Source organism: Schistocerca cancellata, chromosome 12 (genome assembly GCF_023864275.1).
Source record: "Schistocerca cancellata isolate TAMUIC-IGC-003103 chromosome 12, iqSchCanc2.1, whole genome shotgun sequence".
Taxonomy (NCBI): Eukaryota; Metazoa; Arthropoda; class Insecta; order Orthoptera; family Acrididae; genus Schistocerca; species Schistocerca cancellata.
The window spans coordinates 135559779-135576361 of NC_064637.1; positions in this window are offsets into that span (position 1 = coordinate 135559779).

The following is a 16583-nucleotide window of genomic DNA, read 5'->3' on the forward strand; positions in this document are numbered from 1 at the left end:
AAGGTAGTGAGACAGGGTTGTAGTCTATCCCCGATGTTATTCAATCTGTTTATTGAGCAAGCAGTAAAGGAAACAAAAGAAAAATTCGGAGTAGGAATTTAAATCAATGAAGAAGAAATTAAAACCTTGAGTTTCGCCGATGACATAATTCTGTCAGAGACAGCAAAGAACCTGGAAGAGCAGCTGAACGCAATGGAGTGTCCTGAAAGGATGATATGAGCATCAATAAAAGCAAAACTAGGATAATGGAATGTAATCGAATTAAGTCAGGTGGTGCTGCGGGAATTAGATTGGGAAATGAGACACTTGAAGTAGTAAATGAGTTTTGCTATTTGGGGAGCAAAATAACTGATGATGGTCGAAGTAGAGAGGATATAAATTGTAGGCTGGCAATGGCAAGGAAAGTGTTTCTGAAGAAGAAAAATTTAACATCAAGTATAGCTTTAGGTATCAGGAAGTCTTTTATCCGAGTATTTGTATGGACTGTAGCCATGTATGGAAGTGAATCATGGACGATAAAGAAGAGAATAGAGGCTTTATAAATATGGTGCTACAGAAGAATGCTGATGATCAGATGGATAGATCACATAACTAATGACGAGGTATTGACTAGTATCAGGGAGAAGAGGAGTTTGTGGCACAACTTGACTAGAAGAAGGGGTCGGTTGGTAGGACACGTTATGAGGCATCAATTTAATATTGGAGGGCAATGTGGAGGATAAAAATCGAGGAAGGAGATGAATACACTAAGCAGATTCAGAAGGATGTAGGTTGCAGTAGGCATTGGGAGATGAAGCTTGCACATGATACAGTAGCATGGAGAGCTGCATCAAACCAGTCTCTGGACTGAAGACTACAACAACAAAAATATGAAGGCACCTGTCTCATGTGTAACCTTCAACAGAAATGGGACAGACAAGAGGGTCAGATTAGATTATATGTACTTTCCGTTGCAATTGATCCATAATGAGGAGATACTCAGTGGGAAACTAATATGCTAATTTACCTTCCACAGATCGCAAGTAGACTGATCATGGACATGGAATGAGGAATGAAAATTTAGACATACTTGTCATTGTACTCGCATTACTTGACACCCCCCCCCCCCCCCCGCCTCTCTCTCTCTCTCTCTCTCTCTCTCTCACTCACTCACTCACTCACTCACTCACAATCGCCCGCGCCCTAGTTCTACTAAAAAAATTCATTTCATTAATAGTGTCGGAGGAGATGGGTTAATAAATCCTTTAGGCTCCTCTTAAACTGAAATTTGTCAGTAGTAAAGCTTTTTATGGCTGCTGCCAAGTTATTGAAAATTCGTTTTCCTGAATGATGGAGACTTTTTTGCACCAAAGTAATTAACTTCCAAAATTTTGTGGAGATTATAGATGTTTCTAGTAATGACTGCTTGAAATGAGCTGTTGATTTGAAAATATTCATTTGTTTTTAAAGACAGATTTCAAGGGGAGAAGGTATCTTCTATCTCCACCATGTTAAATTGATCTATTTCCACGTCCCTTATCTCAAGCTGTGTTATATTAACGGTAAAACATAAAACATTTCTTACATGCATTTCCACTATTTTCCAACAAGCTGACTATTTTTCATGAATAATATATTAATAGTGAAATTTTGGGAAAAATTTAGAAAGACAGGTTTTATGGGCAAATTTCAAAAATAAAAAGGCAACAGTGTTCTTTATAATAAAGCTTCTCCATGGATTTTAATTCCTACTCCGAATTTTTCTTTTGTTTCCTTTACTGCTTGCTCAATAAACAGATTGAATAACATCGGGGATAGACTACAACCCTGTCTCACTCCCTTCCCCACCACTGCTTCCCTTTCATGCCCCTCGACTCTTTATGCCCTCCAGTAAGACAACTGACCGTTAGAATTCCATGGTTCTAGGATAAATGGTTTGAGAGGAAAGGTACATTTAGTTAGAAAAGTTATGGAAAATTTAAAGTTGTATTGCACTTAGCAACGTACATGCACTCATTTAAATTCATAGTTTCTTTCACTGCATGTGTCATAGATTTCTCTCCTGTTTATTGCAAGCAGCGCACTGTCAAATAATTTTTTAATTTTTTACATCTCTCGTAAAGTCTTTCGTTCCTTTCAAATAGTACGCATGCTGTACAAAAACATAACATTTGTTTAATGACATTTACTCTTTTATTTCTTGCAAGTCTTCTAGAACTTCTCTCGAACACTTTGTGGGTAGATCTTGGCATTTGTTTTGCTCAGAAACGAGAAACACCCATGATACGTTATTACTGTAGCAAACAACTGACTACGAGACAAGAAAAAATGTATTCAATAGGTGATAGCTCAAAGCAACGGGAAAAAATGTCCCTACGCTTATCATCTCAACGAAGAGCTGTTACAAAGAAACAAGTGGGCATGCCTTACATAGCAAGCTGCCATTTAAACCGACATTTAGGACCTTCAAATAAGGATTTGGACTAAAATGCTTTTATATTCGCACTAAGTGTAAATCAAATTGGTACAATCACCAATAAAAAAATTATTTTCATTGTTTTCGAGGTACCTTCTGCCCTTCGGAATAAATATATTGCGAATCAGTAGTTAATATGCCTCGTTCTCCAAACAGGAGACAGATAGAAACTTTCGAAATGTGGTGGTGTAGAAGAATGCTAAAAAAGTTTATATCGAATAGCTGATGGGGAGTTCGAAAACAGATTAGGGAGCAGAGAAATTAATGGCACAACTTAACAGAAAGTAGCGATCGTGGGCAAAGGGCGTATTTCGAATCCACCCGTCAACTTTGACCCATGACGTTTAGCATGACGGTCATTAGTTAGCGTTTCGAAGGATACCAGTCGCCTTATTAAATGTTAACTGTGATTGCCTTCGTTTCTAGAGCAATTTATAATGATCATTAACTATGATTTTTTTCGTAATATATCGTGACGAACGATGGGAGGAACCCGAGAGCACAGCTTAAATTGTCGTTAAAGAAACGAGTAGCGATTGTATTTTTATCTTTCTTATCCGACACATACGGGAACCTGGTGTCGAATGGGGTACAAAGTTGAAAACTTTGATTAAATGTACAAAATTGATAAATAAGAGAGTTACCAATTTTTATGTGAACACCTTATGATGTATTAATCACAAAAAAAAGAACATTGCCACAAAATAAAACAACAATATTTTTCACTCAAAAACAGAAATGTATGTCATTTGCCCCATTCTGCCCCGTGCACGCGGCAGAATGGGGTGGTAAGTACAAGTGATAACAAAACCGTATAAAATTATCGGAAATGCAGGAAATATTGGCTTGCTCGGTATTTATTTAGTTTAAAGTGAATATTAATGTCAAACTACAGTTTTCATGTATTGTATCCTTTTCTTAAGGCTGTTTACAAAATTCACACACGAGGAAATACTCATCATCTTCGCTATCTATTCCTGCACGAGAATCGTGTGTCCATTTTTTGCACGTGGAACAAGCGACCCCACCTTCAACTGATTTTGAATAAAATCCACCACAATATAAACATTCACAGTCGGAACTTTTCTCATAATCACTCTCCTTAGTATTGTATTCTGTCCTTTTTTCCATTTATCTTCAGGCCCTTTCTTTTTTTTCCTTAATTTTATTCTCTTTTGAAAATAGTTTTTTCTTTGCACTTTCTTCTTTGGCAAAGTTCTTTTTCTATTTTTCCTTAATAATGGCTTCTAACTCTTTTTTTGTACGGCGAATCAGTTAAAACAACAATCTTCCCCCTCTTCCGTTTCGCTCTTTTCTTGCTTTCGTTAACTATTGGCAAGGGCATCAGAATTTGTAGTGAAATATGAAATGAGGAGGTGTTGTCAGTTGTTATTCAAGAGCATCAAGGATTAGAACTATTAGCCTCAATAACTTTGTCATTCTTAGGCGGCTGTTCATTGTTACAATTCGCTGAAACCTCGCCCGCTTGATTATCTAGCCCGTTGGCGTCGTCTTTTTTAGCTGGTGTGCTAGGTGGAGGCAATTCCAATTGTTCAGATATGATAACCTCTTTATCTGACGACCTATTTTGTCCGATGTCAAATGTGTCTGCAGGAAGGAAGTCTGCATCGGTGAATATAGATGGGTCCGTGGGCCGTATTCCATTAGCTTCGAAACATTTAATGGCGGTTTTCATTGTTGCATTTTAGACGAAAGCTGAACCAAAAAGCGTTGAAATTTGAAAGATAGTTACGACTTTCCCTGCATGACTTCGTAGCCATTTTCGAAGCTCATCACTATAACGAAAGCTTAAAGGCTTCATAAAAGAAACATCAAGCGGCTGAAGTCTGTGAGAGCAATATGGTGGTAAAGATAGCAACGAAACGCAACTCTCCCTCGCGTAGTTCATAACGTCAATGTATGTCGTATGTGCTGAGTGGCCATCTAATATAAGGAGAACTGGAAAGTCCTTTTATGCCTTAGAAAATTCCACAAATTTTCGAAACCATACAAAGAATGATTTTGTGGCCATCCATGCGGTGCTGTGGACCTCAGCGCAACCTCCTGCTGCCAGTCCTAACTAAATTTTTTTCTGCTTCTTCTTTCGTGGAAAAATAAGTTAGAGGCATGTAAGCTCCGCTTGCTGACGTAATAATGAGGCTGGTTACTGTTTCGCCCCTTTCTGCAGATGTTAACGATCCTACTTGACGTTTCCCCTTGCAAGCTGCGATCTTCGATTGGTTTTTAGAATTAACCGAAATGCCTATTCCATCACAATTAGATATTTGAGAAGTCATTAGTATGTGTTGGCCAGTTACATTTGTTAGCAACGAAAAGAAAAACTATCGACAGCTACTTTATTAAAACCCATGACTCTTGCACCAGATGTTGCTTCGGGTTTGCGAACAAACCCGCATTTGCTTCTTCATTGTTTCATGATGTAATAAACATTTCGATTTGTTTTGCTCGACATTTTCGAAAAAGTATGTGGGAAACGTGAAAAAATTGAAAGGCAGAACTGTGCACCTGCCGAAATACGAGTGCGTATACTCATTTGAAACAATTTTCTTAAACCGCTTCTGATACGCTAGAGGTTACCGCACAGTTAACAGCAATTGTAGTTGACCGTTTGCCTGTATCGTATAAAGAACAGCCAGTAAAATATTTTTGTAGGGAGGACACAGCATCTCATCTTGAATGGAGGTTCATCTGTACGTGTAAAAGTAGCCACGTGTGCCACAGGGAAGTGTGTTGGGAGCCTTACCTTTCATGTTGTATATTAACATTACAGATAATATAAGTAAGCTTACATATTTCGAAAATGGTGCAGATATCGACATTGAGGTAACAAAGTTCGTAGGAAGCGATATGCACATACAGAGGATAGGAAACAATAATGTGAACACCTATACTTACATCTACATGGATACTCTGCAAATCACATTTAAGTGCCTGGCAGAGGGTTCATAGAACCACCTTCACAAGTCTCTCTTATTCCAATCTCGTATAGCACCCGGAAAGAATGATCACCTGTATCTTACCGTAAGCTCTGATTTCCCTTATTTTGTCGTGGCGATCGTTCCACCCTACGTAGATCGGCGTGAACAAAATATTTTCGCATTCGGAGGAAAAAGTTGGTGATTGGAATTTCGTGAGAAGTTTCCGTCGCAACGAAAAAAGCTTTTCTTTTAATGATGTCCAGCCCAAATCCTGTATCATTTCTGTGACACTCTCTCCCATATTTCGCGATAATAGAAAACGTGGTGCCTTTCTTTGAACTTTTTCGATGTACTCCGTCAGTCCTATCTGGTAAGGATCCCACATCTCCCAGCACTATTCTAAAAGAGGACGGACAAGCGTAGTGTAGGCAGTCTCCTTTGTAGGTCTGTTAGGTTTTCTAAGTGTCTTGCCAATAAAACGCAGTCTTTGGTTAGCCTTCTCCACAACATTTTCGATGTGTTCCTTCCAGTTGAACTTGTTCGTGATTGTAATACCTAGGTATTTAGTTGAATTTACGGCTTTTAGATTAGACTGCAACTTCTCTGGTTGTGATTCGTCTATTCTGCTTCATTAGAGATCTTTCGGGGTCAGTGACGACCTGAAATGCGGATATTGAGGGCGTACATTAACAGGCTTCTGTCTTCATTGATTAGTGGCCGCCTTCGAAACGGTTGTACCACTCCTTTAGCCGTGTATTACCCATTTTTTCGTCCTCAATCACATGATGGTTTCAACTTGAGAATCGCTGAGCTTGAAGCCAAATGTCATGCAATGACGTCATTTTGCTGACATTACTATATCCGACGTGTACCACTTGCAAGTGTTCCGAAGTAGTGGAGAAAATGAGGTATGTGCGCTATGTATGCCTGAAAACATGAGCGCACGCACGCCCTGCTACCATTGTTGATTTCAACAATTACTAGAGATGGGATATTTTTTGAGCAGCTCTCGTATATAGGCCGTCGCCAGTGATGTCGAAAGAGCAAGATACCCGTAGCTACGCCAATTGTATAGGTAGTTCGAATGGAGCGGTCTTTTGTCCGACGAATCTCCATAACAGCTCCGAACCGAATACCCCAGAGTTCGTCCTTCACGTTAGGAATCAAGCTGAGATCGCGAGGGCATAAGTCCGGGGTGTGGTGAGTGGTGCGGCTCTTTCCATAGCGAACAAATCATCACGACTTGCACCAAGCGTGCCGAATATTGTCCTGCAAAATGATGGGCGCGTCCTGCAGAAAGTGACGCCGCTTCTTTCTCTCAGTTGTTTTTCTTCTTTGTAACAGTCTGTTTCGTTTTCGAGACTAAACCGCTTAACAGATATTGTTCAAATATGGCATGGAGACAGTTTGAACCCTGAGAATGAACATAGCCCACTTTAGAAAGCAAGAAATGTTTTTTTTTACATCAGTGAACGTAAACTACATTAAAACTTACTTATTTTGATGTGTAACTTAAGAATTGTGTAATATATAAGTACTTCAGTAGTCGCCGCGCGGGATAGTCTCTCAAACGAAATTGCTCCCACGTCCGAGGCCTTTCAATATCACGTCTCCCATTCCGCTTGTAGTTCAGAATATTTTGGGGAAGTCTGGGACTTAGCATTCTCACCAGTCTTCACGATATTTTTGAATTTTTTAGTTTCTGTTGAAAATACTTAATTTTTCTCATTTTTCTCTAGTATCTTCATTCCTAATATTTCTTGCTCTGCAGCCCTTCGAATTTCTTAGGAACCTCATCACTGCCGTCTGAATTTTTTTTGTTTTAACCATGTTTTCGCTTTCATAGCGTAACACAGGAACCGCGACCACTTTATAGAATTACGGGACAATCTCTTTTTGTACTTTATTGCCCAATGTTCTGATAATGGTGCCACAGACAGCTTAGAATTTGTGTAATTTATTTTCAGTATCAGAGTAACAATCAGATCTTACAGCGTACCCTAAATGAAGGTTTAAGAGACCTGTTATAAAGCAGGATTATCCGAAACTAGTTTTAATCTGACTGAATATTTTCCTCGAAGTGCACTTATTTTCGTTTTATTACTAGAAATTTTAAAGTTGCATTCGTTGCATATTTAATTCAGGTAGTATGCAGATCTTTGGAGGTCATTTCATTCACTTGAATCATGTCATTTACAAACAGAAGCACAATCAGGTATTTCTCATTCGTTATCCCAATTCCTTTGTCTGCTCGTATTTCATGCTTTCATTTATGAAGAATGAAGTCAATGTAAATACTAAAACTGCTGACATAATTTACTCATTTAAATGTATACCGAGCGAGCTGGCGCAGTGGTTAGTGCACTGTATGATGATGATGAATGATGATGATGATGATGATGATGATGATGATGATGATGATGATGAGGAAGATGAAGATGAAGATGAAGATTGGTTTGTTGGGCGCTCAACTGCGCGGTTATCAGCGCCTGTTCAAAGCCCTAATCTTTACACAGTCCAATCTCGCCACCTTCACGAATGATTTCGAAATGATAAGGACAATACACACACCTAGTCCCCGGGCGAAGAAAGTCCTCAACCCGGCCGGGAATCGAACCCGGAATCCCATGTTCCAGAGCAGAAACGCTAGCTACGAGACTCCCATTGGGGAGGACGACGGTTTAAATCCGCGTCCGGCCACCCTGATTTATGTTTTCCGTAATTTTCCTAAATCACTCCAAGTAAATGTCGGGATGATTTCTTTAAAAGGACACGGCGGACTTCTTTTACCCTTCCTTGACGCAGTGCCATTTCCTGCTGCGTCTCTGATGACCTCAACATCGATGGCACATTAAATACAATCCTCCTTCCGTCCCTCATTTAAAGGCATAGGTTTAACTCAATAAGTCGGGCGTTAAAAGTTAGAAACTGCGTACACGCTTAAGACAGCATAATTTCATGGCGCGAAAATTATCCAGATCATATTAACCGTGCATTTGTGTATGGCAGCACTTGGCGACTTCCAACAAACTTCACACAATTTCGAAAATTTCCGATACTTTTTTTTCCCGCTGATATCCCTGACAGAATGATGAAAGGAAAAAAGACTTTTATCGCTCCTACATTTTAGCTGTTCGTGCAGTAAGGCGTCGGCATTAGGCATGAATTTTGAATTTATTACTTCTTTACTACTCACTCTATTCGCAACACATTTGTCTGACAGTATCCACACATATCGCTGAATATACCTGAAATATTATAGCATTGTACAACACCTACCTCATAAACGTTCAGATGTTGTCGAAAAACTAGCTTCTCTTAAAACAGAGCGTCTTCAACTGCAAAGGGCTATGCTTCTTCAGGTCAAGTATTTAACACATTAACTGATACGGAAAGTGAACGAACTTCTGAAGGTGGTTTACATATGGTACTTCCAGTCTTCAGATAGCAATTTGGAGGGGAGAAGGCGGTGGTGGTTACGCGGTCTATTTGAAACTTCACACTTTCCGCAAATTATGCAGTTGTCTGTAATGAATTACTATCTGAAAGAAGCCACGCTCTGATATCACTGTAGTGCAAAGCATGACAACTTGGTTCAACCCCCTGCGGGTCCGGGGTAAGAATAGGCCCGAGGTATTCCTGCCTGTCGTAAGAGGCGACTAAAAGGAGTTTCAACCGTTTCGGCCTTCCATGTGATGGTCCCCCTTGTGGTTTGACCTCCATTTTTCAAAATTCTACAGTAGTACGAGCCTTTTGGGGAAGGACGCCTTACGTGGTGTACCACTGGTCCTCAGTGCACTAAGACCTTGGCACTCAGCGTTGTACTGGCGTTGTAACCATACCCACTATTCCTCAAATTGGGCCTAAACGCCTGATGGGTTGTACAAGTTACGCCCATAGTGCTCCCCATCTGCACCTACGATCATGATGGACTTTCCATGGCACCCGAAATCAAGCACGGTAGCCAGCCCGTTGTGGTGGGGTCGTCTTGTACCCTCTAGGTTGTAGCCCCCTGACAACACATTGATCGTACTGCCGATACCTGAGCTGCACCCTCCCCACGTCGGCCAAGGAGTAGATGCCCGTCTCCTTGGGGCATCAGGACTCCCGGCAACGGTCATCCTGCCAGGTGGCCCTTGCTGTGGCTGGGTGGCGCCCGTGGGGAGAGCCCCTGGTCGGAGTGGGTGGTATCGGGGCGGACGTTTCGCAGATGAAACGTCAACACGTATCAGGTCGCTCTGCGGCCGAGTCTTTCAAAAAGAAAGGTACTGTTTCTAGTTCTGGTTCTCCTGCCCTTTCCCCCTTGGCCACTCCCTGGGAGGAGGGACAGGCCCGCCGGCTTGGGGCGAAGTACTTCCCCCGCTATTTGGTCTGTTCTCGAACCGATGGGGCGACGTTCGCCACCTCCAAGCCTATGTTCTTTGTTCAGCACATTGAAGACATCTTCAGGGAAATCGAGGCTGTTAGTAAAATGCGTTCGGGGTCCGTTCTTATAAAGACCACCTCCGCCACACAGTCGGCGGCGCTCCAGGCGTGCGACCGCCTAGGGGACATCCCAGTGTCCATTGTCCCGCATCTGGCACTAAATAGGACGCAGGGGGTTATTTTTCATCTGGACCTCCTGCTGCAATCTGATGAGGAGCTCAGGGCCAACCTGGAGCGCCGAGGCGTGCATTTCGTCCGGCGAGTCCAGCGCGGCCTCAAAGACCGTCGCATCGACACCGGGGCCTTTATCCTCGCCTTCGAGGGGGACGTTCTCCCGGAGAAGTCCCCCTGTGGGTCCGGGGATTAGAATAGGCCCAAGGTATTCCTGCCTGTCGTAAGAGGCGACTAAAAGGAGTCCATCCCCCTCACGGGGGTAGTTAGCGCCTGCGTCCGGAGACGGACGGTTCCACGACCTATAATTGTGGTCTTTTTGGTTTTTCACTTCTCGTTTCTTCCTTCCTTTTGTTGGTTCCTTTCTTTGCTCTTCTCCACCTCACTGTCTTCCTTACTCTTTCCCTTGACTTCTCCTTGCCTTCTCATTGCCTTCTGTCTCCTTGCCTTCTTCTCCTTGCCTTCTCATTGCCTTCTTCTCCTTGCCTTCTCATTGCCTTCTTCTCCTTGCCTTCTCTGGTCTCCGCCTCGGCGTTTGAGACAGTCTGTCCTCTTTCTCCCTCTCTCTCTTCTTTTTCCTCTTCTTCCTTTCTCCCTGTGCGTGCCTGAAGGCCGACCCACGCGTTCGCACGCGTAGCCGGTGGCGGGGTAACGCGTAATTCCCCGCCCTGGGTAGACATGTAAGGCACGCGCGTACCCCCTGGTAAAGGCCAGGCCTGGGGAGGGGCGATTGCCTGAGCTGATACGTTCTGACCATGCCGATTGGTCCCTCCGTCTGTTTCTCGGGAGGTGTGACCTGAGGTGTAAACATTCACCTAAGGAGGGAGTGCCCTCTGAGAGGGTTCCCACGGGGAAGGAGCGCGCCATCGGAGATGCTGGCAATCATGGGGGATTCCTCCGCAATGGATTCTACTCCATCTCTCTCGACTTCTGCCCAAAAACGGAAACGTGACCAGCCACCAGTGACAAAAGTACTACCGCCTGCCCCACAGTTCCTCGTCGTTTCTCGATCTGAGGACGGAAAGGATTTTTCCTCTGTCAACCCTTTCGTTATCCAGAAGGGCGTAGATGCCATAGCCGGATCTGTCAAATCTTGTACCAGGTTGCGTAATGGTACCTTATTACTAGAAACTGAGAGTGTCTTTCAGGCACAAAAACTGCTTCGGGCCACACTCCTGTACACGTTCCCTGTCCGGGTGGAGGCCCACCGAACTTTGAATTCGTCTCGTGGTGTAGTCTATACTAGCTCCCTCGACGGATTGACTGACGAGGAGATTCAATCTTTCCTCGCTGAGCAGGGCGTGACGGCTGTCCATAGGGTCATGAAAAACGTCAACAATGACCTTGTACCGACCCGGACACTTTTTTTGACCTTCGATAGTGTTAAGCTGCCATCGCGCATCAAGGCGGGCTACGAGGTTATTTCTGTTCGCCCCTATGTCCCGACACCTACGCGCTGCTACCAGTGTCAGCGTTTCAGTCACGCTCGACAGTCTTGTTCCAATGCGGCTAAATGTGTCACTTGTGGCAGGGATGCCCATGAGGGTGACTGTCCACCTCCGTCTCCTCGTTGTGTGAACTGTCAGGGTGACCATGCCGCATCCTCCCGCGACTGTCCTGTCTATAAGGAAGAACGCTGTATCCAAGAAATTCGGGTCAAAGAGAAAGTGTCCACCTCGGCTGCTCGCAAGCTATTGGCTAGTAGGAAGCCCGCGCTGCTCCCAGCGGGGAAATACAGTACTGTCCTCGCCTCTCCTCGGACTACCAGGGAGGTAGCAACCCAGACATGCGATCTGACCTTCAGCACCACGGTCGTCCATTCGGCCAGTGCTAAGATCGCGCGGTCGACGTCTCCTCATCCTCCCATCACCCCACAGACACCAGCCCCTTCATCAGCTTCTGCTAAGACGAAGACCCCGAAGTCAGATGCACGGGCCTTCAAGAAGGAACCATCCCGTGCAGATTTCCTACGTACCTCGACCTCCCAGCCTTCGACCGGTACTTCCACCAAACGTCCTTCCAAAAAGGCTCATAGGAAGCACAGTTCTCCTCCGCCACGGCGCATTTCTTCTCCTGCGCCACCCAGCGGTTGCCGCTCCAGGCAGTCATCCGTTTCGCCTGGCCGCACCGCTGGTAGCCGTACATCTGGCCGTTCACCGGCGGAGGAAGCTCTCCCTCCCGGCCATCCTCCCGAGATGGCCGATGAACCTATAGACCCAATGGACGATGACTGTCCGCCTACTGATAGCGGCGGCAGTGCTCGCTCGAAGCCAGGCCCTCAGCGGCCTTCGGGGTGACCCCTTCTTTCATCTTCCTTATCTTACGATGGCACTTATTCACTGGAATATTCGCAGCATTCGCTCCAACCGAGAGGACTTGAAGTTGCTGCTCCGCTTGCACCGTCCGCTCGTCGTAGCCCTCCAGGAAACGAAGCTACGCCCATGCGATCACATTGCCTTGGCACACTACACCTCTGTGCGTTTTGACCTACCCCCTGTGGTAGGTATCCCAGCTCATGGAGGGGTTATGTTGCTGGTCCGGGATGATATTTACTACGATCCCATCACGTTGCACACCGGCCTGCAGCCAGTTGCCATCCGCATTACTCTCCCCACTTTTACGTTTTCCTTTTGTACCGTTTACACTCCATCGTCATCTGCCGTTACCAGGGCAGACATGATGCAACTTATTGCTCAGCTACCTGCACCATTTTTGTTAACTGGAGACTTCAATGCCCACCATCCCCTTTGGGGCTCTCCAGCATCCTGCCCAAGGGGCTCCTTGTTAGCAGACCTTTTCAACCAGCTCAATCTTGTCTGCCTCAATATTGGCGCCCCTACTTTTCTTTCGGACCCATCTCACACCTATTCCCATTTAGACCTCTCTATATGTACTCCCCAACGTGCACGCAGGTTTGAGTGGTATGCACTTTCTGATACATATTCGAGCGACCACTTCCCGTGTGTTATCCATCTCCTGCAGCATTACCCCTCTCCGTGCTCCTCTAGTTGAACCATCTCCAAGGTAGACTGGGGGCTCTTCTCTTCCAGGGCGACCTTTCAGCATCAAACCTTCACAAGCTGCGATCGTCAGGTCGCACACCTCACGGAAGTCATTCTCGCTGCTGCTGAATATTCCATCCCTCACCCTACTTCTTCTCCACATCGCGTACCGGTCCCCTGGTGGACCGCAGCATGTAGAGACGCTTTACGTGCTCGTCGACGTGCTTTACGCACATTTAAACGCCACCCTACAGTGGCGAATTGTACCAATTATAAACGATTACGTTCTCAGTGTCGTCGTATTATTAAAGAAAGCAAGAAAGCCAGCTGGGCTGCTTTCACAAGCACCTTCAACAGTTTTACTCCTTCTTCTGTTGTCTGGGGTAGCCTGCGCCGGCTATCTGGCACTAAGGTCCACTCCCCAGTTTCTGGCTTGAAGGTCGCGACTGACGTCCTTGTGGCCCCTGAGGCTGTCTCCAATGCCTTCGGCCGCTTTTTCACAGAGGTTTCGAGCTCCGCTCATTACCACCCTGCCTTCCTCCCCCGCAAACAGGCAGAGGAGGCTAGGCCACCTAACTTCCGCTCCTCGAATTGTGAAAGTTATAATGCCCCATTCACCATGCGGGAACTCGAAAACGCACTTGGCCGATCACGGTCCTCCGCTCCAGGGCCTGATTCTATTCATATTCAGATGCTGAAGAACCTTTCTCCTGCGGGTAAAGGTTTTCTTCTTCGTACATACAATCGCATCTGGATTGAGGGACATGTTCCCGCATGCTGGCGCCAGTCTATTGTTGTCCTGATTCCTAAGCCGGGGAAGGACAAGCACTTGCCTTCCAGTTATCGGCCTATTTCGCTTACCAGCTGTGTCTGTAAAGTGATGGAGCGAATGGTTAACTCTCGATTGGTTTGGCTGCTCGAGTCTCGACGCCAACTTACCAATGTACAATGTGGATTTCGAAGGCGCCGCTCTGCTGTTGACCATCTGGTTACCTTGTCGACCTTCATTATGAATAACTTCTTGCGGAAGCGCCCGACCGCGGCTGTGTTCTTTGATTTGGAGAAGGCTTACGACACCTGTTGGAGGGCGGGCATTCTCCGCACCATGCATACATGGGGCCTTCGCGGTCGCCTACCTCTTTTTATTCGTTCCTTTTTAATGGAACGACAGTTCAGGGTACGTGTGGGTTCTGTCCTGTCCGACACCTTTCGCCAGGAGAATGGGATGCCACAGGGCTCAGTTTTGAGCGTCGCTCTCTTCGCCATCGCGATCAATCCAATAATGGATTGCCTCCCAGCTGATGTATCAGGCTCCCTTTTCGTGGACGATTTTACCATCTATTGCAGCGCGCAGTGTACACGTGTCCTGGAGCGCTGTCTTCAGCGTTCTCTTGACCGTCTTTCCTCCTGGAGTGTCGCCAATGGCTTCCGTTTTTCTGCCGAGAAGACGGTCTGTATTAACTTCTGGCGCTACAAAGAGTTTCTCCCACCGTCCTTACGACTCGGTCCCGTTGCTCTCCCAATCGTGGAGACAACCAAATTTTTAGGCCTTACATGTGACAGGAAACTTAGCTGGTCTCCACATGTGTCATATTTGGCCGCCCGTTGTACCCGTTCTTTAAATGTCCTCCGTGTTCTCAGTGGTGTGTCGTGGGGAGCGGATCGAACCGTCCTACTTCGTCTATATCGGTCGATCGTCCGCTCCAAGCTCGATTATGGGAGCTTCGTATACTCCTCTGCACGGCCATCCATCTTACGCCGCCTCAACTCCATACAACATCGGGGATTACGACTTGCGATCGGAGCATTTTATACTAGTCCCGTCGAGAGTCTTCATGCTGACGCTGGCGAATTGCCATTCACCTACCGGCGCGATATACTGCTTTGTCGGTATGCCTGTCAGCTACTGTCAATGCCCGACCATCCGTCTTATCGTTCCTTTTTTGACGACTCTCTCGACCGTCAATACGGGTTGTATGTCTCTGCCCTGCTACCCCCTGGAGTTCGCTTTCGTCGCCTCCTTCAACACCTTAATTTTTCACTCCCTGCAACCTTTCGAGTGGGCGAGAGCCACACGCCACCTTGGCTCCAGGCTCAGGTCCGCGTTCACCTTGACCTCAGCTCGCTCCCAAAAGAGGTTACCCCCGGTTCGGTCTACCACTCCCGTTTTTTGGAACTTCGTTCGAAGTTTATCAACATGACTTTCATTTATACAGATGGCTCTAAGACCAATGACGGGGTCGGGTGTTCCTTTATTGTTGGGGCACAAAGTTTCAAATACCGGCTCCATGGCCATTGTTCGGTCTTCACAGCTGAGCTCTTTGCCCTCTACCAGGCTGTTCTTTACATCTGCCGCCACCGACATTCTCCTTATGTCATCTGCTTCGACTCCCTGAGCGCCATCCAGAGCCTCATTGATCCGTACCCGGTTCACCCTTTTGTACACCGGATCCAACGCTCTCTTCAGCAGCTGGTGGACGTCGGTTCTCCGGTTAGCTTTATGTGGGTTCCTGGCCATGTCGGTATCCCTGGGAACGAAGCTGCAGATGCCGTGGCCAAGGCTGCGATCCTCCAGCCTCGGACAGCTTCTTGTTGTGTCCCTTCGTCCGATTTTAGCAGGGTTATTTGTCGGCGCATTTTATCGCTGTGGCATGCCGATTGGGCTGCACTTACAGACAACAAGCTTCGGGCCTTAAAACCTCTTCCCGTGGCTTGGACGTCCTCCTCACGCCCTTCTCGGCGGGAGGAGGTAGTTTTGGCCCGGTTAAGAATTGGACACTGCCAGTTCAGCCATCGCCATCTGCTGACGGCTGCGCCGGCGCCGGCGCCATTCTGCCCATGTGGGCACTTGCTGACGGTTCGACACATTTTAATGTCCTGTCCAGATTTTAACACACTGCGTCTAGATCTTAACCTGCCCAGTACTTTCGATGCCATTTTAGCGGATGACCCACGAGCAGTTGCTCGTGTTCTTCGTTTTATCAATTTGACAAACCTCTCTAAGGACATTTGATGATGCTGTTTTTTAATCCTATGCCTGTCAGTCTGTGTTTTATCGTGTTTTCCCTTTTAGTTGTTGTTGTGAACTTGTGTCTCGCGGTGCATTCTTAGAGTAGTCAGGGCGCTAATGACCATTGAAGTTGTGCGCCCTAAAACCATAAAAAAAAAAAAAAAAAAAAAACTCCCGGAGAAGGTAAAGGTGATGTGCTACCGGTGCTACGTGCGACCTTACGTCCCGCCTCCTATGCGCTGTTTTCGGTGTTTTCGCTTTGGGCACATGTCGTCACGGTGTGAGGCTGAGCCCCTTTGTGTCGATTGTGGACGTCCTCTTTGTGAGGAACATACATGCACCCCACCACCTCGGTGTATTAATTGTCCCGGCATCCACTCGCCTAGATCCTCAGACTGCCCTGCATATCAGAAGGAGAAGAAGATACAAGAACTCAAAACTTTGGATCGGCTCTCTTATTCTGAGGCCAGGAAGAAGTATGACCGCCTCCATCCCGTGCCGTTAACCGCTTCGTTTGCCTCAGTTGTGTCCACTCCTTCCGCAGTATCCTCACCCCAATCCCTTCCCCCCTCTGCCTCCTC